We start from the raw sequence: 20,484 nt of genomic DNA on the forward strand, positions 1-20,484 counted from the left end.
TTATTAAAGACTTCCTGCATGGACGGCCATCAGTTGTAGCCTGATCCTAAGCGTGTTTACTGAAAGAAGTCCCACTGGCCTCATTGGACTTACCCCTTACTAAGGGTGGAGGTGTACATAATATTTAAAAAGAAGTCACAACAGGTTCTTCACCTACGATGTGTGTCATCTTTTCTCTTGGCTTTGCCATCCATATGACAGATTTACAATCTACCAACTTGAACTTTCGGTCAATGGTAAATCTTGCCCCTCCCCCTATAATTCAGGCAGATTGTCTATATTTTTTAAAAAAAGTTTAAAGCTCTACATGTAATTTGATTTGTTAATACATTCATTCAAGCAGAGGAGAAGCTTCTCTGGGGAGGGGTGTTTATGTTGTCACAGGAACTGGCCAATTGACTCCATTCATAGCCTGCTTTTGCTGCAAATTTGCAGAGCCAGGTTTTTCAGGGTTCAAGAAAAGGTCTGTTTGTGCTCGAGAGTGAAAAGGTTCCATTTGTACCGAACACAGAGAGAACATTTCCAAACTGGCCCTGCTGCTCTGCAAAGGTAAAAGCCTATTTTTAGCTCCAGATGACCTTAGCATCCCCACACTGATTACTCTTCATTTGATTACTAAATGCTCTCAGCCAAATGTGTACACCCTGGCTTTGTTGAAAAGTATGGAGCTTCAGGGAACGAGAGGTGAAAGTTTATGCTGATTAATCTGTGATGGCACATCACACATGCAAATCATCACTTGGAGCATGAGTGATGACCTTGCATATGTGAGCTGGCCCCAAAATACATTGTAAACCCAAGAAATACAAATCAAAATGATCAGAACAGTAGGGAACTCTTAAGATTCCTTTTCCTTTAGACAGCTCTGCTTCTTCTCAGTCTTCTTCCCTTAATCACCTTTCAGAGGACCACCTCTCAGTGAGGTTGGAACCTTGTATCAGTGTCGGATTTACATACAAGTTAAACAAGCTATAGCTTAGGGCCACACACCTTTGGGGCCCCCAAAAAAAATTTAAAGGGGAAAAAAACCCTGGATGTACATTTCCAAAATATAAGATAATAAACATTTTGTTATGTGCATATGGGCTTTAGATACCTATTAGGTCCATAAATTACCATATAGCATATATCCAACACAAAAAACAGCGACAATTTGTTGTTGACAAAGGACAGCTGGACATATAAAGGTGGTGTTGTGGGTTAAACCACAGAGCCTAGGGCTTGCCGATTAGAAGGTGGGCGGTTCGAATCCCCGCAACAGGGTGAGCTCCTGTTACTCGGTCCCTGCTCCTGCCAACCTAGCAGTTTGAAAGCACATCAAAGTGCAAGTAGATAAGTAGGTACCACTCTGGCGGGAAGTTAAATGGCGTTTCCGTGTTCTGCTCTGGTTCGCCAGAAGCGGCTTAGTCATGCTGGCCACATGACCCGGAAGCTGTACGCCGGTTCCCTTGGCCAGAAAAGCGAGATGAGCGCCACAACCCCAGTGTCGTCCACGACTGGACCTAACGGTCAGGGGTCCCTTTACCTTTACCTTCAGTAGCTTAGGGCCTCAGCAAACCTAAATCCAGCCCTGCCCTGTAGGGTGAACTATGAGAGCCCAGTGCAAAGACAGACGCATAGATGGCCCTGGATCATTCCCATTTTCAGCCACTTTACATGATCCTAAGATGCTTAAATTCTTGGAAAGAACTATTCATATGGATTGTCCAATTGTGTGGGTAGCGTAATGTGAGAGAAGAGGAGAAGAGCGCCTCCACTGCTGTGATTGGAATGCCATCGTTCTAGTCATGCACAAAGGAGCTGCAGATCCATGCAACTTCCTTTGTACAGCGTTGAGGCAGGAGGGCAGATGAACCAATGGAAGGCGAAAAGGAGAGGGAGGAGGGGCAGAGCCTGATGCTGAGGAGGAAGTCACTGACGGAGCACAAAAGGTGACAAAAAGCAAACTTTTTCACTTTCTGGTCCATGGTCTCTTCCAGCTTCAGGGGCTCTGATACATCTCCTTGTGCAAGGGTGCCCAGATATGCCTCCGTCAGACCTAGCAAGAAGGGCCCAGGTGAAGGGTGAAAAGTGCATGGGACTATATAAATATCTGTGCTTAATTTTTGAGTCATATTTATCCTTTGCCCTAAGCAGTCTGCAACATTTTATGTGTGCAGTTCACCTCTCACTCAAATCAGTGGTGAGACGCTGACCGGTTTTCTCCTTAAGGTAGCTGTGGCTGCTGCATTGAGGGATCTCCCTGAAAGATTAAAATAGTGATTCATCTGTGGCTGCCTGTGTCAACTGAAAAATTAACATGGTTCAGTGAAACCCAGTTAGGCATACAAAGGACTCCCGTGGGGAGAGCCAAACAAACCAGCCTCCGCAAACTGCTTTATCTAATACCCATTATTCGTGTCAATCCTGTTGAATTTTGAAGGTTCACCTCTCTAATCCTTTTTACTTAGGCCAATTAGAAGCGGGAACAAAGCTGTGTGAGGTCTTTGCATATGCAAACAATGAAGGGTTTTAAAAAACAAATAAGCAAATAAGTAAGGTATTACTTTCTTCAACCAGTTTCCTATGGTTCCCCTGAACATTGACAGTAACTGGGAAACAGGAAGAGGAAAGGAATAAAAAGGTTTATTTATACAGTGGTACCTCGGGTTACGTTACCTTCGGGTAACGTAACTTTCGGGTTGTGAATGCGGCAAACCCGGAAGTGTACACTTCCGGGTTTCGCTGCGTGTGCATGCGCAGAAGTGCTCTATCACGCCGCATGTGTATGCAGAAGCGGCGCTTCTTGTTGTGGACTTTTCGGGTTGCGCACGGACCCCCAGAATGAATTAAGTTCGTATCCGGAAGGCCCACTGTATTTTATACATTTATTTACATTTGATACATTATTCTTATTTATTTATTTTTATTTGACAAAGTAATAATCATAAATAAATAAGAACAAAAATGTGCACTCCACCCCACAGAGACCATTCCATTGTAACTATCCCACCTCCCAAAATTTCAACACCTCTTGCAATGGTTTGACCCCTTTCCGTTTTAACAGTACACATTCTACAAACACCCTCCATATCTCCTCAAAATCATTTCTCCTGCATATTCCCCATCTTACCTTAATGGCACATGTTAATTTATCATGAATAACTATATCCCACTTGTGGCCTATTCTTATGTGACTTGGGGCATCTGATTACTGGCTACCGTAGGAAGCGGGATGATGGAGTATTTGGAAGTTTGAGCTGATCCAACAGGGCTCTTATTATGTTCTGTATCTCTAACCACCTGCCTACCCACGTGTGATTTGCAGGTGATTGCCACTAGAGTCACAGGCATCTGCAGGAATTTTTCTAGGGCGCGCGTGTCATGTTAAATACTGAAGGCAAAAGCAGGCCAGTTTCCCCCACAAAAATTAGAAGAATAGCATAGAAGAATAGTGTCTGTATGTTCTGCCTCCTTCGTTGGGTTCGATATATGCTAGAAACATACTCTATTCTTAAATGAAGACTGGGGATCTGGATATTATGGTTCGTCCAGGGGGTGACTGCTCCCCTTCCCCCCGCTGTGGACGGCTATGACGAGAGTGTTGGTCTCTTGGATTTTTTTTCTCTGTGAAAGCTGTGGATTATATGGTAGGCAGGTATCAGTAGAAAGAATGGATACCTCTGTGAATTTAAGTGCATACTTTCGAACATCGCTGCCATATGAAAATACAATCTGAATTCAGCCAAAATGCACCCAACTGATATTTCCCAAATGCCCACAGAAGGTGCTTCTAGACTATCAGTAGCTTCAGGTGGGATTCAATCACGTACCGGCAAATTCAGGTTGCTCAATTATAGTTGATGGGGAGGTCTTGCACAACAAACTCACTTTATCAAAAGTTTGGACTTTCTGCAATGAGGAAAGTGACAGGGAAATACCCCGGAAGGTGTGGGATAACACTTGTGTTGGAAACTTCCCTGCAAACAATTCGAAAGGAATGCTCATTTTAAAAAGCCAATAAATCAGGGTGAATGCTCAACAAACAGGTCAGCTACAAGTGCCCAGAGTCTGGTTATGTTATCTTATGTTGACTCTTGAACCAATCTATAAGCTACTCTCTTCATATGTTTGGTCACTTTGTGGGCAAGGAAAGTTCCTACAGAGAGACTGTACTTCTGCACATGGACTCTATAAATACCATGAGCATTCCACCACCCACCAAGGTTTGCTGGTCAATGTTTAAAATGGGAGGGGGGAAAGAAGTTGTTTTATAAAAGCCTTCTGGTTGTGTTTCCTTTATTTGCATTTCTGTTGCAAAAGCTATGAGCCATTTGAAACCCAGAGGCTGTATTTTGGGGTCTATTTTTCTTGGCTCACATGACATAGATGTTCTGGAAAGAAAGAAATTCTATTTTATTTCCCTCAGTGGGAAATGGGAAGGGAGAAGGATATCTAAGCCTTCAGGACATTTCCGATGGTTTTCACCCCTTGCCTAGGAGCAGGCAGAAAGCAAAAGCTTGTTGAAGAGGAGTTGGGAGAAAGAGAAAGGACATATCCTGCCCCAACATAAATACATTTACTTGGAAGTAAATCCCCTTAATGTCAGTGGATGAATAAGTGAAAGCAAGAATCATCCTAAACTGGCTATGGAAAAGGAAAGGTGATATATTTGAGTTGAAATGAGTGTGACTAGATGAGCTTTCTCTTGCTGACATTAGTCATTGTCCACCTACATTATCATTGTAGAGAAGGGTAGGGAAGGAAAGAGAACCATGACTCATCTGTATTATACTTGATTGAACATCATCTCCAGCCTACATCATCCTGGTCAATGGCAGCACTCAATCTCATTCAGTATTTCTATTGAAAACCTAGCATGAACTGCACTGGGGTAAGCTTGGACAGGAAATGAGGCCAATGAAACCCTTAGGACAGGGGTGAGGAAACCTGTGAGCCCAGTGGCCACATTCCTTCATAGACAACTTTCTGGGGCTTGCATGCCAGAGGTGGGTGAGGCTTGAAGCAAAGTGTGAGTGGTATGACAGATATGACTCTTAGGTTTGCACAGTAGACTACATTCCAGCCATTCAAGAATAAGGTCTTTCTCAACAACCCCTCCATCCTCTTTCCATGCAAATTAGAGGACATTGCGGCTCAAGACAAAAGCACATGAGGAGGGCATAGGGCGGTGGGGTGGGGTGGCCTGGGGAGAGATTTGAGGGCCAAATAGAGAAGCCAGAATGGTTCATCACTTGAGGTTCCTTACCCCTGACTTAAGAAATGCCTTCCAATTTTTGCATTTGTTGCTGACAGATAATAAAATGTCCTGGTCTCCACTACCAGGTGAAGAATTTGAATTCCAAGCGCTAGCCCTGCCATAGGCTTTAATGCTCAAATCAGATGGCTACATAAGGCAAAGCACAGGTTCCAAGGTTCAGCAGGTGCACAAGAAGCAGGGCACCTTGCTAAGCAGAAGCTAAGATGTTGATACAACAAGGGACAAACCCTGCACTTTCCTTTTGAAGAATGGGCCAGGCACAGCTATCAGCAGGACACATGGCTGAAGTCAAACAGGCTACTCGGCTGAATGGGTTGGCTCTGTGAGGTTTGTTCCTGCTGGTCCTGACATTTCAATGTCCCTGGACAAGGAGGAGGTGTCTGAGCTGTTGAAATTGGAGGAGGAGGAGGCTGGAGGTGTCCGACACCTTAGAGACACTCCTCTGACAAGTAATCTGTGAAGCCAAATGGAAACTTTCACGTTTAAAAAGCTCAGTGCATAAATTCTCATGCATGTAAAGTGTCTCATATACGTGGGTGCAAGTTAGAGTTATTACTGTATTACTGTTTCACTGTGTTTTACAGCAGCACATCAGGCGTGGAAGCCAGGTCTTTGTTTCCATTTTAAACCACAAAACGCTTTTCTTCCCATAATCTGTCATCAGCTAGATCGCCTCAGTATTTTCATGCAATGACTTAATATTGTGGCAGTGTGGCCTCGTAGTGCACAAAATATTAGACTCATTATAAGATAGAAAGGCAAATAAAAACCAGACAGAGCGGACCCCATTTTTTGAGATTTGTTTCACAATCACATTCGGCGGATAGCGTTGCCATCTGGATTTTAATGAGCAATTCCTCTTCAACCCTCACCAGTCGCATCCTAAATCACTTCATATGCTCATCAGGACACATAGAAGGATGAAAATCCTATGCCCAGTCATAACAAAGGAGAAAGATTATTCTACTTTGTGCAAACGGTATTGTTTAGCCTAGGAGTTCCAGGTAACATATTTTACTGTAAGGTCCCAGGGCGCATTATAGAAACAAATGAAATGTATAAGATGGTTCCAAACAAAACAGAACAGTGTGAATTAAATAAAAGAGATGGGGCCCATAAAACAAAATGTCGTGATTGGCAAGGGCTATGGTAAAGTGGTGCATCTTTAGCATGTGGTGAAATTTGAATAACGGTGGTGCTGCCACACACCTCTGGGGGCGAGGGAGTTCCACAGAGAAAGCCCTCTCCCAGGTTGCCGTTCCCCACACTTCTGAGGTTTGGTGAAACTAGCAAGAACCACTCCCCTCCAGCTGAGCACCCAAAGAGAGGCTTAAGTGATTCTCCACTTCTGCGTTAAAACATCTCTTTTAAAATACGGATGATTTTGAGCCTGTTACTGTCTTCCAACCTAACCTACCTCACAGGGTAGTAAGAATAAAACGGTGCATTTGTGTGTCTGCAGAAAGACTGACTCCTTACCTAAGCTTCTTTGAAGAAAGGTGGGAAATAAATGTAAGGATACATGAATATCCACACCCTCACATACAGATTTGTCCTGTTTTCAAGATATGGGGTTCAGAGTTCAGTATTTAAGAGTTCGTTGTATCCTGATATTTCTTTTTCCTCTGTGTGTGTGTGTGTGTGTGTGTGTGTGCATACACACCCACAGTTTTCATTTATGTGGCAGATTCACTCCTAACTCAATCTGTGGTAGATTAAAGTGTTACTTTTCTTCAGTACCGTTTATGAATATTCACATCCCTCTCCCAGAGACTTTGAGTGGCAAATCCCTCGTCAGTCAGACTGTTTGTGGAAATGCTGCTCTGCCAGAGGCACAAATAGGGTGGAATGGAAGTGCGCATTTAAACATGAATGAATATTAATGAACTATTTTCCCTCCTTTGCATTCCTCTCTGGTAGATGCTAATTAATCCTTTTCAATCCTGCCTTTTATCTTTATGCAGGCCATCTGCCTTAAAAAGGGAAAGCACTCAGGTGCGTGCGATTCCAAACGCTTTCATCTACAGAGGGAGATGGAAAAAATATTAAATAAAAATCACTGGAACAGGCGGAATCCAAAGGTCATCTAGGGCCCTTTAGTGCTACAGAGACATGGCTTCTCTGCCATGAGATGCGTGTGGAATTAAAATGGAGATGCCACGTGAACTCATAAGTGCCATATTGTCTAGCAATGCTCCTCCCTCAGGCCAAGGTTGTCCAATAATGTTTACTCACAAGTAAATCCAGCTCAGCAAAGTTCTCAGAAACATTATTTAAAATTCCCTCCTCGTAGGTTCAACCTGTTTCTTTGGGGATTAGTGATAGATAGTCCCGTTTAACTGCTCCTTGAATAGTGTCTCTCAGTTTTCTGAGGGCATGTACACATTAGCGAATAAAACGCAGCAAGGTCGCTTTCACTCGCCGCATTTCATGTTTTGCATTGCCGTATGCACCTCACCTGCTTAGTTTCTCCAAACCCGCAACTGCCCCAAACTCCCATCCAATGAAGCCATCATCTGCACATGTGCAATAGATGCCTGGAACAACAACAACAACAACAACAACAACAACAACAACAACAACAACAACTTTATTATTTATACCCCACCCATCTGGCTGGGTTTTCCCAGCCACTCTGGGCAGTTTAGAGCACATAAAAAATTGTAAAACATTTAGACATTAAAAAAATTCTGATACAGGGTTGCCTTCAGATTACACATCTCAGCTTAACCGCAGTTTACGTCTTCAAATCAGATGGAAGCTAGTTTGTAATATTGCATCAAAAAGCAACATAAGCTGTGCCCAGGGATTTCCATATTTGGTGCAGTTTAATCAAACCATGGTCAATTCTAACTTTTACTAAATCCAAGAATTATGGATGACTTGCGCCCACAAACTGTGGCACCCAGAACCTATAACAATATATTGATTTAAAACAGTGCTACTTTTCTAGAAAAAGAGGTGTGCCAGAACTCACCATGGATGCCTCCCTTGTTCTCTTTTAATGGCAATGTCACCCACCTGAGGTGCTGGAACTGAGGGCTCAGCTACAATTGTAAAGAAAAGGCGCTTTGTATGCGTTATAACACTGTGACACCAGATGGCGCTGTGGAGTCCTGTCTTTCGCCAACGTGATTTTCCCTTTATAAAGTTTACAATGCATTTAACTGAAACGTGTGTTTTTTTATGTGTCAAGATCCAGCCTGAGTTCCGGTGAGTTCTGGCTGAAAAAAGGCCCTGATTTAAAACACCCAACACATAACAGGTCTCTGGGGCAGCTTGTAGCAAAGTATTTAAACAATAACATCAGAACCAACTCCTAGATGGTATCCTTCTCTACTTCCAGTTCTCCCACCATGAAATGTGCGTTTGGGAACCTGACAGCAGATGGACATTTACAGGGATCAGGGCTTCTCCTCTTGTCAGATCGCAGCGCTCCTTGGTTCAAGTGGCAGAACGGGTCAACAGGATGAGATGGAAACAGTCAGTTTCGACAGTTCCAAGAATTGTATAGCTTGGCTGTGCATTGAGGATGGCTTGTTCAGTGCTTGCAGTACACAAGCACCTAGCATCTCGACAGGCAACTGAATCATATCCCTGCTGACGCATTGACAGGGAGGTCAAGTTTGCTCATTATACTTTGCAACATGTTGCCATGTAGTACTAGCACACAACAGCTGATTAGCGTGACTTTGTTAAGATGTACTATCTCACAGTCCTTTCAAAGAATTAGTCATAGCTCTATTTCCAGTTATCGCCCCCCCATCCCCACAACATCTCATAATTCCATTTCAATCATGTTCTGCATATTAATTTGCACTGTGAGGAATTTATCTTCCTGTTCTTATCTCTGTGACCAGCAAAGTCGAATCATAGCAACTTGGAAAAGTCAGTGGTGCCATCATCACTATCCCATTGTAATCTCAGAAAGGCTGTGTGTGTTTCATAGTCCTTATTTTTCTGTTCAGTCTTGGGCACCAAGAATAGGGTTACCATACGTCCCCGGATTTGCAAATCAGTCCCAGGATTTGCAAATCTGTCCCCGGACAAATTCTGTCCCCAGAATGTCCCCAGATTTGCAAATCTGTCCCCAGGAAATGTGGCAGCATCAGCCTCAGCAGCCCGGAGCCAGCCTGGTAGTGCAGTTGGCTCTGGCTGGCTTCAGGAGCTGCTCATTGCCACCACCACTGCCTAGGAGGAACTGGGGACATCTGGTGGTACAGATCCCCTTCCCCCTTGGTTTTGACAGATCGAGGGAGGCTCGGGAGTCATGGGCGGGCGGGCGTTGCCCAGGAGGAGCACAGGGCATGCAGTTTCTCTGCCAGGCAAGATGCAAAGCCCTTCTTTCGCACCCTGTGAAACATAAATGCACAGTTTTTTTAAAAAACTGGGCAACAGTTGCCTGCCCACGACTCCCAAGCCTCCCCCGATCAGCCAAAACAAAGGGGGAAGGGAGCAGGAGATCGGGGGAGGCTCAGGAGTCACAGGCGGGTGGTGCGCCATTGCCCAGTTTTTTAAAAACTCTGTGCATTTATGTTTCACAGGGTGCAAAAAAAGGGCTTTGCACTTTTATACAATATGCATGTGTGCTTGGGCCCAGGGTCTTTTGCCTCACCATCTCCACTGCTGACTCCCTGTTGCTACTCAGCTTAAAAACACAAAAAAAAGTGTCCCCGGATTCATTGAAAAAAATCTGGTAACCATAACCAAGAAAGTTGAGTAGACCCCTTCTGAATCAGGCCATTGGTCCATCAAATCCAGCATCCTGTTTTCCCACTATGGCTAACCAAATAATAGTACTATAGAATTGTAGAGTTTGAAGAAACCCAGATCTCCATCTAGTCCAACCTGCTGCAATGCAGGAATCCTGCCAAAAGCCAGCCCTGGCTGGGCTTGAACCAACAACCTTCTGGTTAACAGCCAGATGCACTGACCCATTGTGCCACCTGAGGATTATGCTTCTCGGAAGCCTGCAAGCAGTCAAAAAAAGTGATAGCTCTTCAGCACCGCACTTGCTCTGAATATGGAGATTCTAGACAAAGAAAAGAGGTTGTGCAGAGTCCCTAAGCATGTAGGGGATCTATTTGAGCACAGTTTCTTCTTTGAAGATCACTCATAGCCGAGTAAGATAATCTTCCATGAACATGGTCTTAACAGTGTGTCCGTAAGTGACTGTGGAGGCCAATTCTGGATCCACACGTCCTTCCACAGTGGGGACATAAGTTTCCAGGCAGGAGTTGATCACAGTGAGTGTTTGTCAAGCGTGCCTTCCTCTTAGCATGTTTCTCCCTTTCATTCTGAGTTCGAGTGTCTTCAAAGCCCATGACACTTTTGGTAAAGGCTGTTCTACAACTGGAGCACTTGCAGGCCAGTGTTTCCCAATGGTCAGTGTTTATACTACATATTTTTAGATTTGCCTTGAGAGAGTCTTTAAACATCTTTTGTTGACCACCAACATTACACTTTCCATTTTTAAGTTTGGAATAGAGTAGATGCTTTGGAAGACGATAATCAGGCATCCACACAACATGACCAGTCCAACAAAATTGATGTTGAAGAATCATTGCTCCGACATAGCAGCCTCCTCACAGCAGACATTGAGCCCAGTTGTGTGTAAGGTGGTGGAGTCTTCCTCTCAGCTATGAAGCTGCTCTTAACTTTCAGGGGGGAGGGAACCAGAAGCTCCTGTTTGCAGGTCTGCCCCGTCTCTTTTAATCATGCCTTTGGAAGAGGCATTAATTCCCTCTTTCTGTTGCAGTTCCACAATTCAGTTTCATTCAAAACAGGATAAATTCCGAAGATCTTCTGCTGAAGATCTGCTCCATTTCCTGGTCTTCCTCTAGTGCTCACCTTCAATGCACCAATCTGGAGAGACAAGAAATGAGGCCTATAAGTAATTGGCGGTCCTTGGATTTAATAGACCAGAGCAAATCTCTTCATTTGCTACTTGAGTTTGCACTCGAACGAAACCAAACGGAGGAGGGGAGCAAGAGAGGGAAAATGATAGTGTAATTGTAGCTACTTTTAACAAGGCTGCAAGAATATTTCATGAAGCAGTTCTGGTGAAAAACATGTGCCGGATGTTCAGTGAGGGGAAACTGCCAGTTGATTGGGAGTTTTAGTAGCTGTTGACAGTATGCTATTAAGGGAGGTACTAGTTTTCAGGTGTTGTGGATAAAGCAAAGGCATTCTTGAAGAAGACTGCTAAGCATGCTATTAAAGGTAAAGGGACCCCTGACCATAAGGTCCAGTTGTGGACGACTCTGGGGTTGCGGTGCCCATCTCGCTTTACTGGCCGAGGGAGCTGGCATACAGCTTCCAGGTCATGTGGCAGAGCAGCGCATGGAAACGCTGTTTACCTTCCCGACAGAGACGTACCTATTTATCTACTTGCACTTTGACATGCTTTTGAACTGCTAGGTTGGCAGGAGCAGGGACTGAGCAATGGGAGCTCACCCTGTCGTGGAGATTCGAACCACCAACCTTCTGATCGGCAAGTCCTAGGCTCAGTTGTTTAGACCACAGCGCCACCCGTGTCCCTTCAAGCATGCTATTAAGTCTACCTTTTGTCTTTGCTGTAGTGGCATTTCAAGAGTTTCACAACCAGTCCATTTCTAAATAGTATTCCACCAATGCTTCAGAAGCCTTCACTGCACCAATCTGCCAATTTCCCATTTTTTATTAATGCACTGTGTTCAAACTGCAGCACAAGCACAGTTTACTGCAGTTTTAGTTTGCCATTTTCATTTATTTTAGTTTTCCTTCTTTCAGTTTAATGTTCAGCTTCATAAGGCAAAGAAAATGAACTTGCTGCATCTCAAAATCAAGAACAGATTTTTGAAAAAAGAGGTTACCTCCCATTTTTAAAAGCACTGGGTGAAAAGCAAGGCCTTCATCTGGCAGCTCAAAGACTGCAAAAATGTTGCCAAGTGATTTTCCTTGGGAAGGCTATTCCACAACCTCCAAGTGTCCATATTGTTCAGGGACATCCCTGATTTAGTGAAACCATCCCGGTTTCTGATTTGATCCCAGAATGTCCCACTTTTCCTTAGGATGTCCCTATTTTCATTGGAGAAATGTTGGAGAGTATGGATTTGGGTGTCACACAGGGTGCCCCTGAAATTTGAGGTTCCAAGGTATGCCACTGCTTGCCTGCATCAGTGATATGGTCAGGAGTGGAAGATAAACAGACCATGTTTTATTTGTTTCATTTCACGACATTTATATACCATTTATTGTAATAAAACCACTAAGTAGTTTACAAAAAGATAAATGTTAAAATTATCAATAAAAGACAAATAGAGGTGTTAAAAATATTCTTAAAAACAGGTATTTAATTATAATTATAATTATAATTATTAATATATACCCCGCCCATATGCCTGGATTTGGTTTTCCCCAGCCACTCTGGGCAGCTCCCAACTGAATATTAAAAACACAATAAAACATCAAATGTTAAAAACTTCCCTAAACAGGGCTGCCTTCAGCTGTCTTTTAAAAGTCAGATAGTTGTTTATTCCCAGACAGAGAAGGCCCTCTGCCTGTAATCTCACTTCTCGCAGTGAGGGAACCGCCAGAAGGCCCTCGGAGCTGGACCTCATTGTCGAGGCAGAACGATGGGGGTGGAGATGCTCCTTCAGGTATACTGGGCATATCTGTGCACGTCTAGATACTACTGAGGTTATTTACATACAGCATGAACAAAAAGGTGGTTCCTGCCCCAAGAAGCTTACAGTCGGTCTGAGAGCAGAGTGGAAGAATGATGGAAGGCAAGGATGACTGTGAGCAATTGTAGATAGACATCATTGCAGCTGAAGATGAAGGTGAGGGTGTTAAAGAAGCTTACTACAGCAAATTAATACTATCGGAAAGTTAATTAAGTCAACATTAGGTGGTTAGCACAAGCTCAGCAAGATGGCAGCCTGTTACTTTGTGACCTTGCTTGACTTCATATTTCTTGTTTGTCTTTGGAGAGCTCTTTCTGATTAGAAATAGATTCTGTGCATTGGGTTATTCTGAGGCAATTTGTCTATCCAAAGAGATGCTTAAATTTAGAGTCCTCCTTTAATATATAAAAAAGCAGCAACAAATTGAATCTTGTTTGACTTGCTCAAAGCAACACTTCAAAGCCGGGTCAATTCCCTGTTTCAAATAAACCCCATAGTAATCATCAGCTTATAGAGGCATAGCTCATTTTTGAGATCCGACTACAACAGCTACCTTGGCTCACCCAGCAGTCTCAAATTGTAGTTGCAGGTTGATGGGCTCCTCTCAGCCTTTGAAGCAGCTCAAGGGTTGGATGATTATATGGTGCATTCAGGATTTTGATTGACTGGTGCCTATTTCACTACTGTTCTTTCTAGCTCCCAACACTATCTAATACTTAAGTCTTGGGATTAATTAACGGGCAACATTAATGAATACCTTCACAGCACCAAGTTTGATACTGGCTTCCTCATATTTTTACATGACAAGCTATATGTTTAATCAGTTTTATCTCTCAAGGTATTTATCAAGGCATGGCATGTTAGTCCATAATTTTATCAGTGTTTTGCGACATCTGAGCATTTTTGGCAGCGTCCAAAGAAAAGAATCTTTTATTTCTTTTCAGGTGTACTTCTCCGTATGCATTTTTAGATTGCTCATTCTTATTGCTATTTATTCTATTTAAAACCCCATGGTTCCTACAAATGCTTTTTCCAAATTGATGGCTAAAACGTGATTCGCCCTTTTGGTGACTCTTTCTTTCTATATTATTATAGCTAAGCACATGCTTCTCTAGATCATACTTATAAAACCTTATTTGTTAGTGAGGGAGCAAGCAGCAAACATGCACAGGACTCCTCCTCTCCCCTGGTGGCTGCTGCTCCTGAGGCAGCTGCCTCAGCCCACATCATGGGAGGGCCGGCCCTGTTTCTGCCCTGCCACTCCCATTGGACACTAGGTACCGCTTTGTCTACATAGACTAGAAGGGTTTCAGATAGGAGTTCCATGATAGAAAAATAGGGAAATCCATGTGCTAAATAAGCAAACAATGGCTGATAACATCTGTACAAGTGCCAACCTGTTTAGCTGGAGTCTTTTCAAGAATGCAGCAAGAGGAATTCTGATTTGTCAGCAAAGAAGGTTTATGTGGCTGTTAGCCCAGGGTGGTACATTGTATAGTTAGCTTGTCATGTGAAGGTGACTCCTTATCTCCTAGAGAGATTGCATTTCTTGGAGAATCCAAAGCTAGACTCAATGAAGCAAGCTGGCTCTGTAGCTGCAGCCAGTTCATGTCCTCAGCCAGTGCTATTTTTCTAGAAAAAGAGGTGCCAGAGCTCCCTATGAACACCTCCCTTGTTCTCTTAGAATGGCAATGTCACCCACCTGAGAGTTCTGGCTGGCGAAAAAGCTCTTGTCTCAAGTTTGATATTTTTAAATTTGTGTGTATGTTTCAATATTCTATTGTGATTTGGGAGTGTTTTTAGATGAAAATGGGATATACCGTATTTTTCGCTCTATAAGACGCACGAGACCACAAGACTCACCTAGTTTTTGGAGGAGGAAAACAAGAAAAAAAATATTCTGAATGAATCTCAGAAGCCAGAACAGCAAGAGGGATCGCTGCGCAGTGAAAGCAGCAACCCCTCTTGCTGTTCTGGCTTCTGTGATAGCTGCGCAGCCTGCATTCGCTCCATAAGATGCACACACATTTCCCCTTACTTTTTAGGAGGGAAAAAGTGAGTCTTATAGAACAAAAAATACGGTAAATACCAGGAGCAATAAAAAGCAATCAGTGTTACGTGATATTTATCGTTCTTCTTATTACAGTGGTACCTCAGGTTGTACTTAATTCGTTCCAGAGGTCCGTACTTAACCTGGAACTGTTCTTAACTGAAGCACCACTTTAGCTAATGGGGCCTCCTGCTGCTGCCACGCCGCCGGAGCACAATTTCTGTTCTCATCCTGAAGCAAAGTTCTTAACCTGAAGCACTATTTCTGGGTTAGCGGAGTCTGTAACCTGAAGTGTATGTAACCCGAGGTACCATTGTAATTTGTTAATCACCTTCTACACAACTGTCTTAAGGTGATGTACCAAAAATCCAGCAAAACAGTAAGAAACAAAAACTAGCAAGTACATTAAAGCAAACAAACTGATACCATACAAAATGGTGACCCATGACAATGACCCATTCATCCACCTGATAATTGCATGGTTTCAAGCCGTTCCTTTTTTTTTTTACAAGTAAAAAGGAATATGTTTCCATATCATCCCCTCCATTTCTGATGTTCGCAACTGAGTGCCATTTCTTATGTAGCCAAGATGGAGCCATCTTCAAGCAAGAGGGAGGTATCAGTAGGCTGAGGAAAACACCAAAATTTGCAGAAGTACACACGTGGAAATCTTTAGAGAAAACAACCATTTGGAGGGAACTTCCCAAAACATCCAAATGTGGACCAAGCTTGTTCAGTGGGGTCACGCAATGCTGGCTGACTCTTGCAGAAGGATGACAAAAAGGCCAGGAGGAAAGAGGAGTGGAGTCGATGGAGGACATAGCCAACTGACTAAAACATGGAACTGGAGCCTCTTGTTTTGAGTCCTACTTGTATAACCCTATTTGCATGCTGATTTGGCTGTTGCTTGCTTGTCGTGTGATGCCGTATTATGCAAGTGGTTATAAAAGTTATTTTTGCCCCATCTTTCTGGGACATCTAAAGCTTCAACAGTTCACAGGAGTGGGGGAACCAGGCTTGTGAACTAATAGTATGACAACAGGACAGGGTGTCGCAAACCCATCATAGGAGTTCACATTCAGATTACTTAATACTAACTATGCATAAGGGCTCCTATTTCTGTGAATTCCTCTGTGAACTGACCCCTGACCCCTGCCTCTCAGACGAATGTGTTGACTGGTATATAACCATCCTTTCGATTTTGCACTTCTCTGAATTTTGCAGCGTTGTTATTTGGCTTGAAAAATGTGCCAAAAATGTGTGCTATGGAATTAAATATTTTTAGAAATGCATGCCATGCGTGTTTAAATGTGTAATTTGCATGTGAATTTTAGAAAGCAGATTAATGCCAAAAAAAATGGGGCAGAGTGGATTTATCAATGAAGCATGCATCATTGTCATGGACCAGAAATAGAACGATTCATCCATCCCTACCGGTTCATTGTTTCATTGTTAGGCATGAGGAAATGCACAAGGAGGTATAGGCAGTTCTCATTAAAGTTGTGTTCATAATCTGCATTAGACAGGATCCCTTCAGTAATGGTTGCTGTCGCTTTAAAAAATAGCTACACTTACCAGTGACAAATATTTCAGTTATCTAGGGAAGAATTCAGCATAGCGCTAAGCAGATTGCTCTGTCAGTGCAAACAATTTAGAAGTATGAGAACATTTTAAAAACATTTCTTTTATAAGGATGTTACGTTGTGGGAAAGGATTATAACCCTTAAATATTCAGAAAGGTAAAGAAACAATATTTCATTGTTACCAAATATAGTTCTTGTGATATACGGCAGGCAATCTCCAAGCAGAATTTGAAAGAGGGTGAATGTGCTTGTTTTCCCATCAGCCATGCATCCAGGTTAATTTGGTTTTTATAGCAATAAATGCTGTGATAGAACTCCTTGTGCTCGATTTACTTTAAGCCAAATGTGGATTCGTAATTACCGTTCTTCAATGCTGGGTCTATTCTGGATCTGTATCCTCAGCCAGCTTTAATGGGGAAGGATCACAGCATGGTGGTACTGCTTCACATTCAGGAAATTTTAGGTGCAGTCCCTAGTATATCCAGTTAAAACCATCCAGGGTAGCAGGACTGGGTAGGACTTCTGCCTGACACCTCAGAGCAGGCTTCCAGTCAGAGTAGACAAGCCTGGGGTCAACAGGACCAATCATCTCAGGTTTATATAATTCGGACATAATATGTCACACACAATAATGGATATTGTTTTTATTAATTATTATTCCAGCACAACACTAGTCTGTATAAAGAAGGAGGATGATACCTAGAAAGCTTATGTAGCTTGTGCATAAATTGGACAACTGGGCTAGGGGTGGGCTTAGAGCATGGAAATTTCTGATCCAACATTCAGTAGGTGGCCTAATTTATACGCTTCTTCAGTTCATCAGGGGTTGAGTTGTTTTTATTTGCCATCCGTGTTGGTAAGCTTGCCAAATCACCCATAGATGGCAATGCATGTGACCTCTTCAGGAAGAAATTAACATTACAGTTACATATAAGTACTGTATTGTGCTTCTCGAGCACGATTCGAAGTGTTGGTGTTGACCTTTAAAGCCCTAAACGGCCTTGGTCCAGTATACCTGAAGAAGCATCTCCACCCCCATCGTTCTGCCCGGACACTGAGGTCCAGCGCCGAGGGCCTTCTGGCGGTTCCCTCACTCCGAGAAGCCAAGTTACAGGGAACCAGGCAGAGGGCCTTCTTGGTAGTGGCACCCGCCCTGTGGAACGCCCTCCCACCAGATGTCAAAGAGAACAGCAACTACCAGACTTTTAGAAGACATCTGAAGGCAGCCCTGTTTAGGGAAGCTTTTAATGTTTGATGCATTACTGTATTTTAATATTTTGTTGGAAGCTGCCCAGAGTGGCTGGGGAAGCCCAGCCAGATGGGTGGGGTATTTGTTGTTGTTGTTGTTGTTGTTGTTGTTGGAGCAGAAACATTCTCTCTCTCTCTCCCTACCAGGGACATCTACATTTTACTTCCAAATTATTTAGCTACTTTTGGACAACAGTTTTGAACTTTGGACTTGCGTCCGAACTACTGATTACTGACTTTTATTACAGCTACTCATACAAAGTCAGTGGCAGTTACTGTTATGCTGCAGTGCCAATCAGACAGAACTAAGGGGGGAGGTCTGATTCCCACCCATCCTTAATTTTGAGGCGGGAGGGGTGCCCTCTTCCTTCAGTCTTGCAGCCACAGCTTTCCAAAAGGTCCCACCAAATGCTGCACCAGGGATTGTTCATTCATATGAAAGAACATGGGTGACCATACTAGAAGTTGTGAATCAGTTCAACTTTATATTTCCTCTCTGCCGATGTCTTAACTACATTCATAGAATTATAGAGCTGGAAGGAATCCTGAGGGTCGTCTAGTCTAAGCCCCTCAAAGAAGGTATCTCAGCATGTGGTCACCCATCCAATTTGAAACCATACCGGACCCTGCTTAGCTTTGCAAATGTGCTAGCAGTTTTATTGCTGCACCACAGGACGGCTATGTATTATTACTTCACACACCCCATTGCTAACGAGGTGTTATCAGGGCAGGGTTATCAGTACTCAGCAGAATGAGCACAACAGTCCCCAAATGCAACAGGGCCAACACACCACATTTTGAAGTAAGGGAGCCCCCTACCCACCCCACATAAAACCATTATCTAAAATTACCTATCTGCATCACTGTACCTGACTCTGACAGAGTTGTCTGACAATGGTACAGTCTCCCTCGGAAGGTTGTGGACTCCCCTTCCTTGGATGGTCACCTGTCATAGATGCTTTAGTTTAGATTCCTGTATTGGGGGAGGGGTGGACTAGATGACCCTCAGGGTCCCTTCCATCTCTACAATTCAGTTAGTCTATGACCCTCTCAATGAAAACAGGTTTGGGACCTAAACCTAGTTAATCTGTAGTCACATTTTGACGTTCATTTTTATTCCTCTTTGGCTGCTGTTTTCTGGCAGAGGTTGCAACTTAAAAATCCTTAAATAAGTATATATTCACAGTGCAAGCCTATATACAGTCTACTCAGAAGTAAGCCCTGTTGAGTTCAATGAAACTTACTCCCAGCTTAATGGGCAGGATTGCAGGTTTATTTTAATGGGGGGGGGTTGTTTTTCTAATCTCCTTAGTTAGTAGAGAATTCTCAGGGCAGCCTGCAGCAGGTAAAAACCCAAGTATTACAGAACAGCAGCCAAAACAGACCAATAGCCTCCAGCTGAACAGATAATATTCCCACTTTGGGCACTAAAATGGATCCTTTTAAAACTCGACGCAGCAACACAACATAGCCAATTCCTTTCACCGAATGTCATTACAGAAACACAGAGACACGCGCGTAAAGTTGCAGCAAGTTCGCCTTAGCTGCCAGCGCTGTGTGAGACTTAGTCGCCAGCCTGATCTGCCCGGGTTACAGTACGTCCGTGCGGACGGTCACGGGGAACGCCTTTCCTCTCCAATCAACCTTTCCAGAGAGCAGCTTCTGTGAGCTCAGAGTTGGAGGGTGGTGCCGAGCGCACAGCGAGCCGACTTTCGCTGCTGGCGGGGGAGGAACGCCACTTTTCCGGACTCCTTTGTCCTCCTCCCCTTTCCTTCATGCTCTTCAATGTTTCCAAGGATTGCTAGATTGCTTTGGGGTTTTCTTTCGCTTATGAGGAGTTGACTGCGGCGGGTGAGAGTCTTTTGGGAAGGCGAAACAAGCATCGGACTCTGTAAGCAGGCACCAAATCCACGGGAAAGAAAAACTTCGCGCCCTGGTAAGTTTCAGGTCGTGTCCGGGTATTATTTTCTGAAACGCGTTCGCACACTCTGATCCTTACCAGCGAATCGTTTAACTGCTCCGTCGCTTTGCTGAAAGGAAATCCGACCAGGAGATACACTGTAGCAGCAGGCCTGGAAAGAAAACAGCAGGCAAGTTTGTATTATTGTTGTTATTTACTACCTGTGGTTTCCTTTTTGTGATTTCTGCGCTAATGGTAAGCCAGGTTTTCAGAGCCCAAACTTTTGCAGAACAATTCAGAAACAACTTGTTTGAGTGCTGAGCAGCTGGAGATCCCAGGAGCTCAGGAGGGGTTCTCTCCCCCCTTTTCTGCAGAATTACATATGGAGGTTTTAGGTGCGATTGTAAAAAACTCAAGTCACATTGCTGTTTGCTTCTTCTCAGTGTTAGCGTAAAATCTTCAAAGTGGAAGTTTCCAAAAGAAACTTACCCACTCACTATTATATTACTCAGCTTTTTGAAACCTGCTTTGTGCAAAAAGGCAACTGCCTGGTTGTAGTATTTTTGTAATGTGACTGTTCGTTTTAAAGATAGTGATCTCTGATGATGTGTACAGGAAGTGTTGTGGTTACATTAAAAGAAAAGTTTTATCCTGCTCTAAGAAAGGAAAATGTGACGATAGAAGGTGATTTGGGCTGCCATAGTATGTAGACTTTCCAGAGAGCAAGCCCCATGGGACACAATGGGGTTTACTTCTGAGTAAATTTACATAATATT

General features: G+C 43.4%; 1 protein-coding gene across 2 annotated transcripts in view; it reads left to right on the forward strand.

Annotated features, from left to right (window-relative positions):
* RAB27B (RAB27B, member RAS oncogene family) overlaps positions 1 to 20,484 on the forward strand; it is a 112,625-nt gene that overhangs the window by 56,752 nt on the left and 35,389 nt on the right. Inside the window, exon 1 of one of the 2 annotated variants that reach the window (XM_080973682.1) lies at positions 19,545 to 19,744. The exons of the other annotated variant lie outside the window; for it this stretch is intronic. The gene's annotated coding sequence lies outside the window, so the exon portion shown is untranslated. Of the gene's footprint in view, positions 1 to 19,544; positions 19,745 to 20,484 lie in introns of those variants that run through there. 2 annotated transcript variants of the gene reach the window in all.

This window comes from Podarcis pityusensis, assembly GCF_964106645.2.
Source record: "Podarcis pityusensis genome assembly, chromosome: 11".
Lineage (NCBI taxonomy): Eukaryota > Metazoa > Chordata > Lepidosauria > Squamata > Lacertidae > Podarcis > Podarcis pityusensis.